Source organism: Lepidochelys kempii, chromosome 9, assembly GCF_965140285.1.
Source record: "Lepidochelys kempii isolate rLepKem1 chromosome 9, rLepKem1.hap1, whole genome shotgun sequence".
In the NCBI taxonomy this organism is placed as follows: domain Eukaryota; kingdom Metazoa; phylum Chordata; order Testudines; family Cheloniidae; genus Lepidochelys; species Lepidochelys kempii.
This window is the reverse complement of record NC_136388.1, coordinates 67,429,351-67,448,193: the sequence shown is the minus strand read 5'-3', so window position 1 is coordinate 67,448,193 and position 18,843 is coordinate 67,429,351. Positions and strand designations below refer to the sequence as shown.

General features: G+C 44.9%; 1 pseudogene; it reads right to left on the bottom strand.

Moving 5' to 3' along the window:
* Positions 1–16,225: 16,225 nt before the first annotated feature.
* LOC140917834 (U2 spliceosomal RNA) lies at positions 16,226–16,389 on the bottom strand (annotated as a pseudogene).
* Between the last annotated feature and the right edge of the window lie 2,454 nt (positions 16,390–18,843).

Here is an 18,843-nt window from a genome sequence, read left to right as displayed (position 1 = left end):
GTTCTTTCTGCAAGCAGTGGACAAAGTAGGCGGCTGCCAAACAACACTATAAGGGAGCATAGCGCAACTTTAAATGAGCATGTTCTCTAATTCAGGGGTTCTCAAACTGTGGTCCACAGACCACCAGTGGTCCATGAGCTCCATTCAGGTGGTCCGCAGATAGTTCCGTCTAAGATGCATGCCTGGGCAGCCGCACATGAGAGAATGAAGGGGCACCCATCTAATTAGTGGAGCTGCGCAGGCGTGGCTCCACTAATTAGGAGCCTGGACCCTGGAGAAGACGTATATGTAAGGTGAGATGGTGGCCTTGGGGGGAATAGGGGATAGGTGGGAGGGGGCAGTGGTGTGAGAAGAGGGGGTGGGGGGAATTTGGGACGTGCAGGGCTATGGCGGCCAGAGAAAGAGGCTCCAGTGTTGCGGCTGCTGGGAAGAGACCCACTTCCTTCCCAGCTTCAGCTTTGTGGCTGTTGTGACAGGGGAGAGACCCCCCCTTCTTTCCAGCCTGAGCTCAGGGGCTGCTGCGGTGGGGGAGAAAGGGAGAGAACCCCCCTTCTTCCCAGCCCCAGCTTGGGGGCTGCTGTGGTGGGGGAGAAGGCACATCCATCGCTTTAGAAAGGTTAAGACTGCTGATATTAAAATATGAGTACTTTAATACTCAACAAGTAATTCCAGAAAAAAAATTATTTTTCATAGTTTGTATCTTTGTAGTATCTATTGAAATCTTTCTTTTATTTTCAAGGCCCAGTCCACTGGCTATTTTATTCCACCCTGCAGCAACCCAAAGCAACCAGAGCACAGCAGTCACTTAAACTGTGTTTACAGCTAATGTGCATCTTCAGATCAGCAGAAAACACCCAGAGCCTACTCCATAATTTCCCTGTTTCTCCTGTCTTCCATGCTCCTCTGAAGACATGCCCCCTTCCCAAAAAACACTCTTCTACCTTCACAAATGTTATTCCCCAGCAAAGACACCACTCATTTCTCCCTTCCTTGTTGAATAACTGGTGTAATCAGGGTTTTTGCCATCATTTTCCACAACTGACGTTTCCCGAAGAAGAAATTCATGCATCATTCTCTGGCAAAGAATAAGAAGTAGAATTCCCCTCTTTCAAAATGGTCACTACCTTCCTTGGTTCTCAGCTGAAGTGGAAACACAATTAAAGGCAAGTTGGTGGCCCCCTACATACTGTCAGGAAGTGCAGAGTAGCAGGTGAGTGGATACAGTGTTTTTCACTGTAGCATCAGGCCCATGGAACCATAGGAGATGGCCATTTTGAAAGAAGAGTTCTTCAAGCAGTTCTCTCAGTAAGATCATTCTTCAGTATCTGCTGAAGAAGAAACTTTTGGTTATGATTAACAGGAAACCCATGTATAGCCTATGCAGAATATGTGTCGGCTTTCTAAGACGTACTCCATTAAAGTTTTTAAGAAAGGAGTTCTGACAGCTAAAATTCTTAACAGACCCATTTTTAAATAATTGAAATTCCTAAATTACTTCAATGACACTCATTCTATCCTACACAAAGAAGATTACATGCTTTGATTTTGAAAAGTATGTGTTATATTTTTCCATATGCAAGAGATTGAATCCTTGAGTAAGTGCCTAACTCACCTTGGTTTCAGCTACAAATCTGCAGCTGATGCCCCATAATGTTGTAATATGGAATCTAGTTTCACTTTAGCTTGACACTACATGGTGTATTTAATGCATTATATAGAATAATATACAACTGGTTAGTGAGCAAGGAATAGAAGGGAAGGGGGGTGGAAATCATTGGGTCCTTTCCATTCACAGACAGAATGATTTATAAAGAGTAAGAATTAGTGGAATGTGTTGGAATCTTTGATGCTCGATAATTGGGACACTAATTATTTCCACTGTTTTCTTTAAGCCTACACTTAACAGACATTCTATATGAGGGTTTATATTTATCTTCTCATTAAAAAAAACCTATGCTCTAACTTTTGATTTCACCTAGGTAGCAAACCCAGATTTCAGTGAAGTTGGTGTCTCGAAGCACTATCCATAAAAAACAGAACACCACAGTCCCTATATTAAAAAGCACACCATCTAAAAATGAAAAATTGTAACTGACAGCTGTTAGGATATAGATATTCAGGCCTCTGTAAAGGCCTATACTCTAAGAATTTAGCTGTATTCTTGTCACTTGGCTAGTTATTGAGGTATAAAAGAAAGAATCAAAATCACTGTCTGCCAGCGTAAGGGCCTTCTCTTACTGTGACAGTCTGAGGCCCTGTTCTTAGGCTAAGGCCTAAGCTGGGAAGCGAAAGGTCACATCCTCACATTCCAAACTAGTCACATTGAATGAAGGTGCTATTGGGCTGTTGGAATACAGTCCTGTCCAGATAATGCCTATCGCCTCCAGAGAAAGGGAAGTGCCTAGAAGATGTAAAAGGAAACTTAGTTTGATAGCATCCTGTCTGACAAGAACTCACTTACCAATACCTGGGATGTGAAATCCTCACTTCTGTATTGTTTTGTCATTATAGTTCCCACTTTGCTATTGTTTATTTGCATGGTCTCTGTCTGGTTCTGTGATTGTTTCTGTCTGCTGTATAATTAATTTTGCTGGGTGTAAACTAATTAAGGTGGTGGGATATAATTGGTTAGCTAATCATGTTACAATATGTTAGGATTGGTTAGTTAAATTTCAGTAAAATGATTGGTTAAGGTATAGCTAAGCAGAACTCAAGTTTGACTATATAGTCTGCAGTCAATGAGGAAGTGAGTGGGTGTGGGGGGGGAAATGGAAACAAGGAATGGAGGTGGGGAAATTGGAATCATGTTTAGCTAAGAGCAGGAATGGGAACAGGGACACAGGTAAGGTTCTGTGATGTCAGAGCTGGGAACGGGGACAACTAAGGAAGGAAACTGGAATCATCCTTGCTGGAAGTTCACCCCAATAAACATTGAATTGTTTGCACCTTTGGACTTCGGGTATTGTTGCTCTCTGTTCATGCGAAAGGACCAGGGAAGTAAGTGGGTGAAGGAATAAGCCCCCTAACAACAGCATTGAAAAATAGAAGGGTAGAATAACCAATCCCCCACATGTGCACACCCTGAAAATGGTCCTTAGAACTGTGGTATGAACCTCGCACATGTTCCTAAAAAACTGCTTCCCAACGCATAGATAATATAGGTTTCTTAGTTTATAGAGAGCGGCATAGTGAGATGTGGGATTTTGTGTGAAGAAACTGAGAAACTTGAGTCAAATAAGGGAGTCATTTCACTGCAGTTGTGGTGCGGCCGTTCACTGAGTTCTAGAATTTAAGAAGCTGTGTCTTGCATCCATATTTTATAAGCTGTGTCCTGCATTCATAAACCTTCTCTCATAGTTATTGATAGCTTCATTCGTCCAGTAGAAAGTATCAGTTGTGCGAGGTCATGGAGGAAAATCTGTCCAATAACAAGAGCCAAAGTCTAGGGCCAGGCTTTTGAGTATCAGGACACAGACCCTGAAAAAGCAATCCGTCAGGCAACCAGTGTTCGGTTACAGCTGGTCTAATTTCAGGGGCTTCACAAAAAATCTTAAATGGAAACATGTTAATTGGAAATTTCTTTCCACTCCTCGCCCCCCCAATTTTTGATGAAAAATTAGTTATTTTAGTTTTGTTTTAAAGAGGTTATGTACTTATTTATTTTCCCCTCTTTCTATTGGAAAGATGGGGAGAGTTTTAGACATTTTATAATGGTAGAAAAATTAGCTCACTTTTTAAAATAACTTATTTCACACTTCCTCAGTGGAAAGAAGAGACTGGTTTCTCACTTCTTTTACTTCACCTTTGATCCCATTCTTCCAGGGTTGCTATGGTTTGGGGGGGCAGGGAAGGGGGAAAGAAGAGACTATGTTCAAAATAACCTCTCCACTGCATCCCACCACAGCCACTGCGTTTTGCAAACCAGGGATAGACCAAAACATTCATTTGTACTAAGTTTGCTCTGGTGCAGTTGAGGTTCAGGTGCACAATAAAATGTAATATTTCTCTACAGTGCATAACTTGCAACAGAATACACAGTGCATGTTCCAAACCCCTTCTTGAAGATGCATTTGCTGTCACACTACATAGACTGCTTTGTTTACCACCAATACCTTTCTCTTCATAATGAGAACTTTCAGTTGTACAAACTGACAACCATTGCTGCAGAAAATTCTTGCATAGCAAAATGGTTTTCAAATAGGCTGCATTAGATCTGATGGGCTAGATAGGTACTGAAATATTCCTAGCCATTTTCATGATGCTCAGGAAACAAAACAAGAAAAGCAAAGCAAATATCTTCTGGGCCAAAGCCTACAACAGGTATACAATCTGGGATAGTCTTCATACAAGAATGCTTTGTAAAATATGCAGTACGTCCTTATAATACATGAGACTAAAAATTTCAATAATAAGCAGTTGAAAATCCATTTATAGTTCAGCAAACAAGTGTATAGCATAGCACAACCCTCTGAAATATTTTTCAAAAGAATTTTAAACACTAACCTGAAGGTTTTTAGATTCTCAACATTACATGTCAATATTCAAGTTTTGTTTTGATGGCCTCTATTAAAAGCTTACATCATAAAGGGGAAGCACAGTTAGAGCAGAAGTCATCATGAATGCTGGGTTCTACTCCCATCTGTGCCACTGACTTCAGTGCCCTTGATCATTTTAAAGGATCTGAGTACCCACAGCTCATCTTGTGTAGTTACTCAGAACCTTTGCACTAATATCTGTACCCATATTTTTTCCTGCTATTAAGTCAGGATAGCAATACTTCAGGATTGATTGTTTCCCTCTCTGAAATCCTGTGAATAGCACTAAGTGCAAAGTAATTGTTCATGAAGCAATGATGGCACAGATGTATTGCTCTAAAACTCAAACCAGAGCAACGTTTAGACGAGTGCCTCCATTAGAATTGCAGTACAAGACAGAGCCTGATATTTACACTGTCACATGGGCGTGTCACAAGCCTTCTAAAGCTTCCAGTTTAGATGTGGCAGTCAATGAGCTCTACAGCAAATTCAGTAAGCAATAGCTCACATTAAGCCTCCACAGCTTTTGATGTCTTTTGGCACACTTAATTATTACAAGGTCTTTTAAACCCCATACGGGTAATTCCTATTGATTATTTTGTTGCCCACTGCTGAGAGCAAAGCGGATCCACAGCACATTTCTGTGCTTTTAATCTTTGCAAGCGTGCTGCTCATGTCTAACAATGGTTTTGCATTTTTAGGTGAAAGGAAAAACGGACAGCCTTTCTAGGAGGGTCCTACATTTGGCACTAAGCTCAGCTGAGGGGATGAACATCCCTTGTCACTGAAAGCTGCAGAATAGTGATTTGAAAGGATCTTTTTTGCAACTATAGTTCCAAGCTCATAATTGAAATACCTGAAAATATTTCCTATAGAATTGGATGTGGTAAAAACCCAAGTCACTTTCAATCCACTTTCAATCCAAGAGCTAAGCTGCCTGGGTAAAAATCTCCTTCTCATCCCCCACTGAAACTCAACTTTAATACATATCCCCTTGGGTAGAAATGCACAAGTGGCTCCAACGGCAAGCACACCAATATTCTCTCATGAATACCCAAGTCACTCCTCATCCGTACTATACTTAACAGATTAAATTCACAAAGAATATGCAAACTTCTTTAAACCTTTCCCTGTTGAAGTTTAATGGTTACTTTTTAGTTGGGAACACATTTGGATTTATAACTCAGAACAAAGTCTTAAATCTTTCTGTTATCTCTTATTTACAAGCTGAATATTGTTTAAGGGAACGTCTCTGCCCCCAACACATCTTTCTGTCCCATTTTGACGCCACTGTGAAGCAATTAATATTTAATTGTATTATTTCCTTATATGACCACAGTTTATTGCCAAGGACACCAGGCAAACAATTCTGATGTCATTGCAGATTCCAATTCAAGGCAAAGTATTTGAGAGAGGAAATGCAGTTATTCAGACTCATCTACTATTAGTTACACCTAAACTGTTCCATCCATACAGCTATCACAAAGAGCCTAACAAATAACAATGCATCAACTCCCCTGAGAATCAAATATTATCCCTATTACATGGACAGGAAAGCTGCAAGTTTGAATCATTTGCCCAAGGTCAGTGCTGCAGTAGGAAATAAAGCCCCTGTATCACCATGCCCACTTTCGGCTGTTACCACTAAAATAGTGACAACACAGAACAGGAGAGCCAATGAAATTCTCCAGTTATACATTCTTATTTTGTGTGAGCTGAACTATACAGTTGTGAAAACTCCTTGACGCTGTCAACTGCATACTGTATCTGACAAGGCAGAAACAGCATCCTCATACACATGTTTTGTCATTCCCTATCAGTATGGTGCAGTTGTTATCTCACTCACAGAAACTGTCAGCCCTCAGGAGGAACTGTGATTTAATTAGCTTAGGTAACACTCCAAAAGGCACACAACTTGAACGCAAAATACAACAGAATACTGAGAAGCAAATTGCTGTATCTGCTGAGTGTCTGTATTCTGTTAGAACATTGAAAGAAACCTTTCGTATTTTTAGGGTCATTTCATTGGGTGATCTCATTGGACCTGTTCCATTTAAAAATAAGTATCTAAACGAAGTTTAGTCTGACTTCAGGCGAGCCTGGGGGATACCATGAAGCAGTTTCTGTTAATTTTCCTCTCTTCCTACAATCCTGGCATTACAAAATCAGTAGTATTCATAAAAGCTATAGGAATGCCTGCTCACAAAATAGCAATAATATTAAGTGATAAGATTAATTCTGCAGAGTGGGGCCATTAAATATAGCACATATTTAACATTTTTCAATATACTCCTTATTTACCAAAAGGAAAAGGGCTGATGTCTGGATGTCTAGTTAGTCAATATTAACACAAGTGCCTTTATTTATTTTGTGATTTTCTTAGTTACCTGTAATGCTGACTTTCTGCTAATGCAAGCAGGCAAAAAAAAAACAAGCAGTTTTGCAAATACATCAATTTCAAAGTCATTGTTTCAAAAGAGTAACATTTGTTTAAAATGTTCATGAAATATCTAAAACAGATGGAAGGTTCACTTTTGTCCTCCCCTGAGCGCACCCTTTATCACACCACCAAGTGCAAGAGAATCAATGATATCCAGGGGTTTTCATCTCTCCCCCTTAGTTTTTCAAATGCAACAATGACAGAAAGAAAAATGGGAAAGAAAAAGCTTAAAGTGAAAACACCCTGGGGAAAAAAGGCAAGGGGAAAAAAAACAAAAAGCAAAATTCCCAGGTTATTCCTTTTCATATGCAAACAGAGACTTTTTGCAAGAGTATCCAGGTGCAAAGAAAAAAAATTAATGAAAAATAGATTAAAGAATTTTAATCAGCTCTTATCACAACCAATTAGTTAATGTACAAATCTTGGCAAGAAGTGCGCGTTTTCCAGTTCCAAAAACAACAAGTTAGTCTACAGGTCCATAAGAGCAGTTTATGCAGGCCACACTAAGGGTATGTCTACACTACGAAATTAGGTCGAATTTATAAAAGTCGGTTTTGTAGAAAGCGTTTTTATACAGTTGATTGTGTGTGTCCCCACACAAATGCTCTAAGTGCATGTAGTCAACGGAGTGTGTCCACAGTACTGAGGCAACCATCGACTTCCGGAGCACTGCACTGTGGGTAGCTATCCCACACTTCCCACAGTCTCCGCCGCCCATTTGAATTCTGGGTAGAAATCCCAGTGCCTGATGGAGCTAAAACATTGTCGCAGGTGGTTCTGGGTACATATCGTCAGAGCCCCGTTCCCTCCCTCCCTCCGTGAAAGCAAGGGCAGACAATCGTTTTGCGCCTTTTTTCTTGATTTACCTGTGCAGACACCATACCTCGGCAAGCATGGAGCCCACTCAGCTAACTGTCACTGTATGTCTCCTGGGTGTTGGCAGACGTGGTACTGCATTGCTACACAGCAGCAGTTTATTGCCTTTTGGCAGCAGACAGTGAAGTATGACTGGCAGCCATCATTGACGTAGTCCTGGGTGCTCTTTTAATCGGGCACCTGGGCAAACATGGGAGTGACTCAGCAAGGTCATTTCCCTTGTTTCGTCTCATGGCGATTCAGTCCTACCGGCAGTGCACTGTCTTTTAATCTGCAGCTAGAAGATGATGATGGCCGGTAGTCATATTGCACCGTCTTCTGCAGAGCACCCAGGTGTTGACGATGGCTAGCAGTCATACTGCATAGTCTGCTGCCAGCAAGCTGTATAAAGATACATGAAGTCGCTCAAAACAAGAAATAGATCAGATTTGTTTTGTATTGATTTTCTCCTCCCTCCCTCCCTCCCTCTGTGAAATCAATGGCCTGCTAAACCCAGTTTTGAGTTCTATCCTTGAGGGGACCATTCAGTTTCTCATAAAGCCACCCCCTTCGTTGATTTTAATTCCCTGTAAGCCAACCCTGTAAGCCATGTCGTCAGTCGCCCCTCCCTCCATCAGGGCAACGACACACAATCGTTCCGCGCCTTTTTTCTGTGCAGACGCCATACCATGGCAAGCATGGAGGCCGCTCAGATCACTTTGGCAATTAGGAGCACATTAAATACCACACGCATTATCCAGCAGTATATGCAGCACCAGAACCTGGCAAAGTGATACCGGGCGAGGAGGCAACGTTAGCGCGGTGATGTGAGTGATGAGGACATGGACACAGACTTCTCTCAAAGCACAGGCCCTGGCAATGCAGGCATCATGGGGCAGGTTCATGTGGTGGAACACCGATTCTGGGCTTGGGAAACAAGTGCAGACTGGTGGGACCGCATAGTGTTGCAGGTCTGAGACGATTCCCAGTGGCTGTGAAATTTTCTCATGCGTAAGGGCACTTTCATGGAACTTTGTGACTTGCTTTCCCCTGCCCTGAGGCGCAAGAATACCAAGATGAGAGCAGCCCTCACAGCTGAGAAGCAAGTGGCAATAACCTTGTGGAAGTTTGCAATGCCAGACAGCTACCGGTCAGTCGGGAATCAATTTGGAGTGGGCAAATCTACTGTGGGGGCTGCTGTGATGCAAGTGGCCAACTCAGTCAAAGATCTGCTGATATCAAGGGTAGTGACCCTGGGAAATGTGCAGGTCATAATGGATGGCTTTGGTGCACTGGGATTCCCTAACTGTGGTGAGGCGATATACGGAATGCATATCCCTATCTTGGCACCGGAGCACCAAGCCGCCGAGTACATAAACCGCAAGGGGTACTTTTCAACAGTGCTGCAAGCTCTGGTGGATCACAAGGGACGTTTCACCAACATCAACATGGGATGGCCGGGAAAGGTACATGACACTCGCATCTTCAGGAACTCTGGTCTGTTTCAAAAGCTGCAGGAAGGGACTTTATTCCCAGACCAGATAATAACTATTGGGGATGTTGAAATGCCTATAGTTATCCTTGGGGACCCAGCCTACCCCTTAATGCCATGGCCACATGAAGCCGTACACAGGCAGCCTGGACAGTAGTCAGGAGCTGTTCAACTACAGGCTGAGCAAGTGCTGAGTGGTGGTAGAATGTGCCTTTGGACGTTTAAAAGCGCGCTGTTGCAGTTTACTGACTCGGTTAGACCTCAGCGAAACCAATATTCCCACTGTTATTACTGCTTGCTGTGTGCTCCACAATATCTGTGAGAGTAAGAGGGAGACGTTTATGGCGGGGTGGGAGGTTGAGGCAAATTGCCTGGCTGCTGGTTATGCACAGCCGGACACCAGGGTGGTTAGAAGAGCACAGGAGGGCATGGTCCGCATCAGAGAAGCTTTGAAAACCAGTTTCAGGACTGGCCAGGTTACGGTGTGAAAGTTCTGTTTGTTTCTCCTTGATGAAACCTCCCGCCCCTTGGTTCACTCTACTTCCCTGTAAGCTAAGCACCTCTCTACCTCCCTTCAGTCACCACTTGCAGAGGCAATAAAGTCATTGTTGCTTCACATTCATGCATTCTTTATTCATTCATCACACAAATAGGGGGATAACTACCAAGGTAGCCCAGGAGGGGTAGTGGAGGAGAGAAGCACCACGAGGGGGGGTGGAGGAGGGAAGGACAAGACCACACAGTACTTTAGAAGTTTAAAACTTTAAAACGTATTGAATCCCAGCCTTCTGTTGCTTGTGCAATCCTCTGGGGTGGAGTGGCTGGGTGGCCAGAGGCCCCCCCACTGCGTTCTTGGGCGTCTGGGTAAGGAGGCTATGGAACTTGGGGAGGAGGGTGATTGGTTACACAGGGGCTGTAGCGGTGGTCTGTGCTCCTGCTGCTTTTCCTGCAGCTCAACCATACACTGGAGCATATTGGTTTCATCCTCCAGCAGCCTCAGTATTAAATCCTGCTTCCTTTCATCACGCTGCCACCACCTTTCAGCTTCAGCCCTCTCTTCAGCCCGCCACCTCTCCTCCCGGTCATTTTCTGCTTTCCTGCACTCTGACATGGTCTGCCTCCACACATTCGTCTATGTTCTGTCAGTGTGGGAGGACAGCATGAGCTGAGAGGTAGACAGGAAATCGATTTTAAGAGCCCTTTAAGGGTATGTCTATACTATGGAATAAGGTCGAATTTATAGAAGTCGTTTTTTTTAGAAATCGGTTTTATATATTCGAGTGTGTGTGTCCCCACAGAAAATGCTCTAAGTGCATTAAGTGCATTAACTCGGCGGAGCGCTTCCTCAGTACCGAGGCTAGAGTCGACTTCCGGAGCGTTGCACTGTGGGTAGCTATCCCACAGTTCCCGCAGTCTCCGCTGCCCATTGGAATTCTGGGTTGAGATCCCAATGCCTGATGGGGCTAAAACATTGTCGCGGGTGGTTCTGGGTACATATCGTCAGGCCCCCGTTCCCTCCCTCCCTCCGTGAAAGCAAGGGCAGACAATCATTTCGCGCCTTTTTTCCTCAGTTACCTGTGCAGACACCATACCACGGCAAGCATGGAGCCAGCTCAGGTAACCATCACCCTATGTCTCCTGGGTGCTGGCAGACGCGGTACGGCTTTGCTGCACAGTAGCAGCAACCCATTGCCTTCTGGCAGCAGACGGTGCAATACGACTGGTAGTCGTCCTCGTCGTGTCCGAGGTGCTCCTGGCCACGTCGGCTGGGAGCGCCTGAGCAGACATGGGCGCAGGGACTAAATTTGGAGTGACTTGACCAGGTCATTCTCTTTAGTCCTGCAGTCAGTCCTATTGAACCGTCTTATGGTGAGCGGGCAGGCGATACGGACTGCTAGCAGTCGTACTGTACCATCTTCTGCCAGGCAGGCAAGAGATGAGGATTGCTAGTAGTCGTATTGTACCATCTTCTGCCAGGCAGGCAAGAGATGAGGATGGCTAGCAGTCGTACTGTACCATCTTCTGCCGAGCAGCCATGAGATGTGGATGGCATGCAGTCCTTCTGCACCGTCTGCTGCCAGCCAAAGATGTAAAAGATAGATGGAGTGGGTCAAAACAAGAAATAGACCAGATTTGTTTTGTACTCATTTGCCTCCTCCCCTGTCTAGGGGACTCATTCCTCTAGGTCACACTGCAGTCACTCACAGAGAAGGTGCAGCGAGGGAAATCTAGCCATGTATCAATCAGAGGCCAGGCTAATCTCCTTGTTCCAATAAGAACGGTAACTTAGGTGCACCATTTCTTATTGGAACCCTCCGTGAAGTCCTGCCTGAAATACTCCTTGATGTACAGGCACCCCCTTTGTTGATTTTAGCTCCCTGAAGCCAACCCTGTAAGCCGTGTCGTCAGTCGCCCCTCCCTCCGTCAGAGCAACGGCAGACAATCGTTCCGCGCCTTTTTTCTGTGCGGACGCCATACCAAGGCAAGCATGGAGGCCGCTCAGCTCACTTTGGCAATTAGGAGCACATTAAACACCACACGCATTATCCAGCAGTATATGCAGCACCAGAACCTGGCAAAGCGATACCGGGCGAGGAGGCGACGTCAGCGCGGTCACGTGAGTGATCAGGACATGGACACAGATTTCTCTGAAAGCATGGGCCCTGCCAATGCATGCATCATGGTGCTAATGGGGCAGGTTCATGCTGTGGAACGCCGATTCTGGGCTCGGGAAACAAGCACAGACTGGTGGGACCGCATAGTGTTGCAGGTCTGGGACGATTCCCAGTGGCTGCGAAACTTTCGCATGCGTAAGGGCACTTTCATGGAACTTTGTGACTTGCTTTCCCCTGCCCTGAGGTGCATGAATACCAAGATGAGAGCAGCCCTCACAGTTGAGAAGCGAGTGGCGATAGCCCTGTGGAAGCTTGCAACGCCAGACAGCTACCGGTCAGTTGAGAATCAATTTGGAGTGGGCAAATCTACTGTGGGGGCTGCTGTGATGCAAGTAGCCCACGCAATCAAAGATCTGCTGATATCAAGGGTAGTGACCCTGGGAAATGTGCAGGTCATAGTGGACGGCTTTGCTGCAATGGGATTCCCTAACTGTGGTGGGGCTATAGACGGAACCCATATCCCTCTCTTGGCACCGGAGCACCAAGCCGCCGAGTACATAAACCGCAAGGGGTACTTTTTGATAGTGCTGCAAGCTCTGGTGGATCACAAGGGACGTTTCACCAACATCAACGTGGGATGGCCGGGAAAGGTGCATGATGCTCGCATCTTCAGGAACTCTGGTCTGTTTCAAAAGCTGCAGGAAGGGACTTTATTCCCAGACCAGAAAATAACTGTTGGGGATGTTGAAATGCCTATAGTTATCCTTGGGGACCCAGCCTACCCCTTAATGCCATGGCTCATGAAGCCGTACACAGGCAGCCTGGACAGTAGTCAGGAGCTGTTCAACTACAGGCTGAGCAAGTGCAGAATGGTGGTAGAATGTGCATTTGGACGTTTAAAGGCGCGCTGGCGCAGTTTACTGACTCGCTTAGACCTCAGCAAAACCAATATTCCCACTGTTATTACTGCTTGCTGTGTGCTCCACAATATCTGTGAGAGTAAGGGGGAGACGTTTATGGCGGGGTGGGAGGCTGAGGCAAATCACCTGGCTGCTGGTTATGCGCAGCCAGACACCAGGGCGGTTAGAAGAGCACAGGAGGGCGCGGTACGCATCAGAGAAGCTTTGAAAACCAGTTTCATGACTGGCCAGGCTACGGTGTGAAAGTTCTGTTTGTTTCTCCTTGATGAAACCCCCCGCCCCTTGGTTCACTCTACTTCCCTGTAAGCTAACCACCCGCCTCTCCTCCCTTCAATCACCGCTTGCAGAGGCAATAAAGTCATTGTTGCTTCACATTCATGCATTCTTTATTCATTCATCACACAAATAGGGGGATGACTACCAAGGTAGCCCAGGAGGGGTGGTGGAGGAGGGAAGGAAAATGCCACACAGCACTTTAAGCACAGCACTTTAAAAGTTTACAACTTTAAAATTTATTGAATGACAGCCTTCTTTTTTTTTGGGCAATCCTCTGTGGCGGAGTGGCTGGTTGGCCGGAGGCCCCCCCACCACGTTCTTGGGCGTCTGGGTGTGGAGGCTATGGAACTTGGGGAGGAGGGTGGTTGGTTACAGAGGGGCTGCAGTGGCAGTCTGTGCTCCAGCTGCCTTTGCTGCAGCTCAACCATACACTGGAGCATACTGGTTTGGTCCTGCAGCAGCCTCAGCATTGAATCCTGCCTCCTCTCATCACGCTGCCGCCACATTTGAGCTTCAGCCCTGTCTTCAGCCCGCCACTTACTCTCTTCAGCCCGCCACCTCTCCTCCCAGTCATTTTGTGCTTTCCTGCACTCTGACATTATTTGCCTCCACGCATTCATCTGTGCTCTGTCAGTGTGGGAGGACAGCATGAGCTCGGAGAACATTTCATCGCGAGTGCGTTTTTTTTTTTCTTTCTAAGCTTCACTAGCCTCTGGGAAGGAGAAGATCCTGTGATCATTGAAACACATGCAGCTGGTGGAGAAAAAAAAAGGGACAGCGGTATTTAAAAAGACACATTTTATAAAACAGTGGCTACCCTCTTTCAGGGTAAACCTTGCTGTTAACATTACATACATAGCACATGTGCTTTCGTTACAAGGTCGCATTTTGCCTCCTCCCACCGCGTGACTACCCCCTCAACCTTCCCCCCTCCCTGTGGCTAACAGCGGGGAACATTTCTGTTTAGCCACAGGCAAACAGCCCAGCAGGAATGGGCTCCTCTGAGTGTCCCCTGAAGAAAAGCACTCTATTTCAACCAGGTGACCATGAATTATATCTCACTCTCCTGAGGATAACACAGAGAGATAAAGAACGGATGTTGTTTGAATGCCAGCAAACATACACTGCAATGCTTTGTTCTACAATGATTCCCGAGTACGTGTTACTGGCCTGGAGTGGTAAAGTGTCCTACCATGAAGGACACAATAAGGCTGCCCTCCCCAGAAACCTTTTGCAAAGGCTTTAGGACTACATCTAGGAGAATCGCAAATGCCAGGGCAAAGTAATCCTTTCACATGCTTGCTTTTAAACCATGTATAGTATTTTAAAAGGTACACTCACCAGAGGTCCCTTCTCCGCCTGCTGGGTCCAGGAGGCAGCCTTGGGTGGGTTCAGGGGGTACTGGCTCCAGATCTAGGGTGAGAAACAGTTCCTGGCTGTCGGGAAAACCGGTTTCTCCGCTTGCTTGCTGTGAGCTATCTACAACCTCCTCATCATCATCGTCTTCTTCGTCCCCAAAACCTGCTTCCGTATTGCCTCCATCTCCATTGAAGGAGTCAAACAACACGGCTGGGGTAGTGGTGGCTGAACCCCCTAAAATGGCATGCAGCTCATCATAGAAGCGGCATGTTTGGGGCTCTGACCCAGAGTGGCTGTTCGCCTCTCTGGTTTTCTGGTAGGCTTGCCTCAGCTCCTTCAGTTTCACACGGCACTGCTTCGGGTCCCTGTTATGGCCTCTGTCCTTCATGCCCTGGGAGATTTTGACAAAGGTTTTGGCATTTCAAAAACTGGAACGGAGTTCTGATAGCACGGATTCCTCTCCCCAAAGAGCGATCAGATCCCGTACCTCCCGTTCGGTCCATGCTGGAGCTCTTTTGCGATTCTGGGACTCCATCATGGTCACCTGTGCTGATGAGCTCTGCATGGTCACCTGCAGCTTGCCACGCTGGCCAAACAGGAAATGAGATTCAAAAGTTCGCGGTTCTTTTCCTGTCTACCTGGCCAGTGCATCTGAGTTGAGAGTGCTGTCCAGAGCGGTCATAATGGAGCACTCTGGGATAGCTCCCGGAGGCCAATACCATCGAATTGTGTCCACAGTACCCCAAATTCGAGCCGGCAACGTCGATTTAAGCGCTAATCCACTTGTCAGGGGTGGAGTAAGGAAATCGATTTTAAGAGCCCTTTAAGTCGAAATAAAGGGCTTCATTGTGTGAACGGGTGCAGGTTTACATCGATTTAACGCTGCTAAATTCGACCTAAAGTCCTAGTGTAGACCAGGGCATAGTCAAAAAAACGGCTTTGTCGTGTGGACAGGTGCAGGGTTAAATCGATTTAACACTGCTAAATTCAACCTCAACTCCTAGTGTAGACCAGGCCATATATGTTGCTTTTGGCCCATGCAGACAACTCTAGTTAACTAGAGTAAGCGAGGAGGCATTAGAAACAGATTCTGGCAGAGACCTCTGCCCATTGCTCCAGCTGCTTTTATAAGGCTATTTTCATGGCTCCAAGTGGCAGGGGCCAACTGCCCTTTTTCAGTATGGCCAGCTTCCCTCAGACACACTGCTACTGAGTTTTTGGAGCCACTCCAGACTATGGCATAGTCTTGGCAGGCTGCCATAAATTTGAAAGCAGACCCAGGGTTACTTTTTTTTTCTCTTCTTTTTCTTCCCCCCCACCCCCCCCCCTTTTTTTTTTTTTTTTTTTTTTTTACAGTGGAGGCCAGTTCAGCCCCTGAATCCAGAATCTTGAAGATGCAAAGGTATCAAAGCTAGCTTTGAACCATGGGCGCTGGAGCGGGGGGCAGGGATAAGGGCGAGCAATGGAAGGAGGGGGTGGAGAGGAGCAAGCGGGGGAAGAGTACGGGGAGGGAGAGGCGGCACAGGAACAGGTCCTCATAGAAAGGGGTAGCATGAGGGTGGGCGTTCAGGGGAAAGGGTGGTGTGGGGTGGAGCCTCAGGGCACCATGGCATAGGGGCGGAGCCACCGTTCAGTGCCCCCTCCCCACTTTTACAGCACTTCTGCTGCTCCTGCTTTGAGCATCCCCTCCCCCATACATTTGCCCTGGGCTGCACTTCCTGGAACTCAGTATCATTTTTTTCCCGTTCCTGGAAGCACTGCAATACCAGGTCGATGCATGGGGTGAACAGAGCAAGCTCCTATTCCATCCCCCTGTTCCAAAAATCAATTTAATATACAGTCCTCGAATAAAGGACATATCAGATATTAAACTGATAAGATCATATAAGGCAGCAACCTCTTTCATCTCATCAAAATTCAGCTTTTCTTCCTCTGGCATTAGGGGGGCCTGGAGGAAATCAGTCCTGTTCTGCAGGTTTAATTCTTAACACTGGTTTAATTACAGGATAGGATTGGCCAGAGAGGTTTCTTTAAACAACAGAAATACATACCCTGATTCCCACTGAAGTACTGACTCTTGTTATGCTGGCTAACAGTTACCAGCCACCTTTTATAACCCCCTCTGGACCCAACTATGCTGGAAACAAAGGCCCTGACCCAAATCAGAAATAAACACAATATTTCCCTTACAAAGGAAAAAAGCCCTTTACCTAGAAGCCTTTTCCTCTTCTGCAACCTGTTTCTCTTCCCTCCTCTTTCTCACTTGAAGAGAATTTAAGGAAAAAAACAGAGCACAGGTTGCCCTTAATTGGACTCAGGTGTCCATAATTAACCTGAGGTAACCACTTTCAGTTCACAGGAAAAAGGACTTTAACCATTCTAAGACTGATGTACCTGCATTCAATCACTCTTTTAGGACTGTTAGATCTGATTTTGTTACAATAGCAATTTAATTCTACTACAGAACATTACTAGAGCTCCATGAGCTTTGTCTAAAAAAGTTTAAACTAATTCATGTTCCCCATATTATCAAAATTAACATTTCTTACCTGTTCCATGGTACTTGTGATAGTCAATAATTACAGATGGCTTCCATTTTTTACTGCCTCCATATGCAATGCACCACTACAAAAAAGCCTCATGTCTACATGCTAGGTCCAACCTTGCAAGTGTACTTTGCCCATTTTCTTCTATTCAGCTTAAACATGTACATGCACTAAACCACTGTCATTGTTATGTTTCAGAGTAACAGCCGTGTTAGTCTGTATTCGCAAAAAGAAAAGGAGGACTTGTGGCACCTTAGAGACTAACCAATTTATTTGAGCATAAGCTTTCGTGAGCTTCAGCTCACTCGAAGTCTGAAGCTCACGAAAGCTTATGCTCAAATAAATTGGTTAGTCTCTAAGGTGCCACAAGTACTCCTTTTCTTTTTGTCATTGTTATGGTTTTCCATTTTATACTTTGAAATAAAAAACTGAATTCTAACAATTCACTCATCTTTGAACACAAAATAAAAGGAAAAATATGAGCAAATCTGTACAAAGCTATTTCCCAGAACTCTCTCATCAGTACTCCTGAAATAAACAAGATTTATGAAACAGAATTCTATTTGGTGATGGGAGAGTTTATGTTTGGACTACTGTGATTATTTTGGTTTGAGTATATTCTTCAGCCTATGTTTTATTAGGTACAAATGAAGTCACTTTTCCGTCTCATATGACTAGTTTATGGTGGTTGTATTGTAATGCTTTTCTCAAGTATTAGCAACTCTTGCCTTTCAATGGACTGAGAAGTAAGCTGAACTGTAGTCAGGGTTACTCAGTTATTAGGGAATAGCAGTCAAAGTAGAGAAACTTACTGTCAACATCCCACATCCACGGGGTTAACTTAAGAGCTCAAAAAGATTTCGTTTGCCCAGAACTCTGAATCATCATATCAAAGAGACAAGTACCTGAATTTTCATAACAGAAGCAGAACTTCATCCAGTTACACCATCTCCCCTTCCTGAAAGGATAATTTGGCACCTACTGCACTAATCTAACCGGAAATCAGCAGATCACACTATTAAAAAGTAATTTGTTTATGTATCTGAATATATAGAAGTTCAACAAGAGCTTATTGCCAGTTGTGATTCCCTTTTAGAGATTAGCCCTATTTCCATTCAATTTTATTTAATGTACATTTCAGAAAATAAAGAATTACATGGTGCTAAAATATTACACACACAGGCCAGCTCACATTCCTATGTACACATCCCTCCTCCAGATGTAAAACTGCCAAAGGCTGAAGGCCCTTCATTCAAGGATAATATAACTGATGGCAGCAAGGGCTAGCCTTATGTCACAGTTCGGACTTGCCACCAAGAGTAGTTGTCTCGCTGATGATCACTGGATGCCATCTTTGAACCCAACAACAGAAAAAAAGAAAGTTAATAAACTGAGTGTGGTAAAGCAATTTGTTTGGCATATAAAGAGTGAGGTGACGAGAAATTTTCTAGCATGAAAGTGTCTTATCTATGAGACCTGGCACTTCCAAGTTAAGCCCAGTTTATATGTATGTAGCAGCTGTCAGTCTACAATTTAAGTATGTTTAGCTAATTACTGTGAAATTGCAGGATGATTTACTGTACAGTTTTAAATTTTTATACTGACGTTAGCATTTCTTCTGAGGACTCCTTGCATGCATCTCATAGAATTGACTACCACCCTATCTCCCCATACACTTATGCTTCCCTGACCTTCTGTTCCTGCCAGTGGGAGAGAATGGCAGAACCACTTTCAGAGCCCCACAACATTGCCTATCTTCAATACACACTCTTAGGGTCCCTGGCCGTCAGAACAATATAGGGACG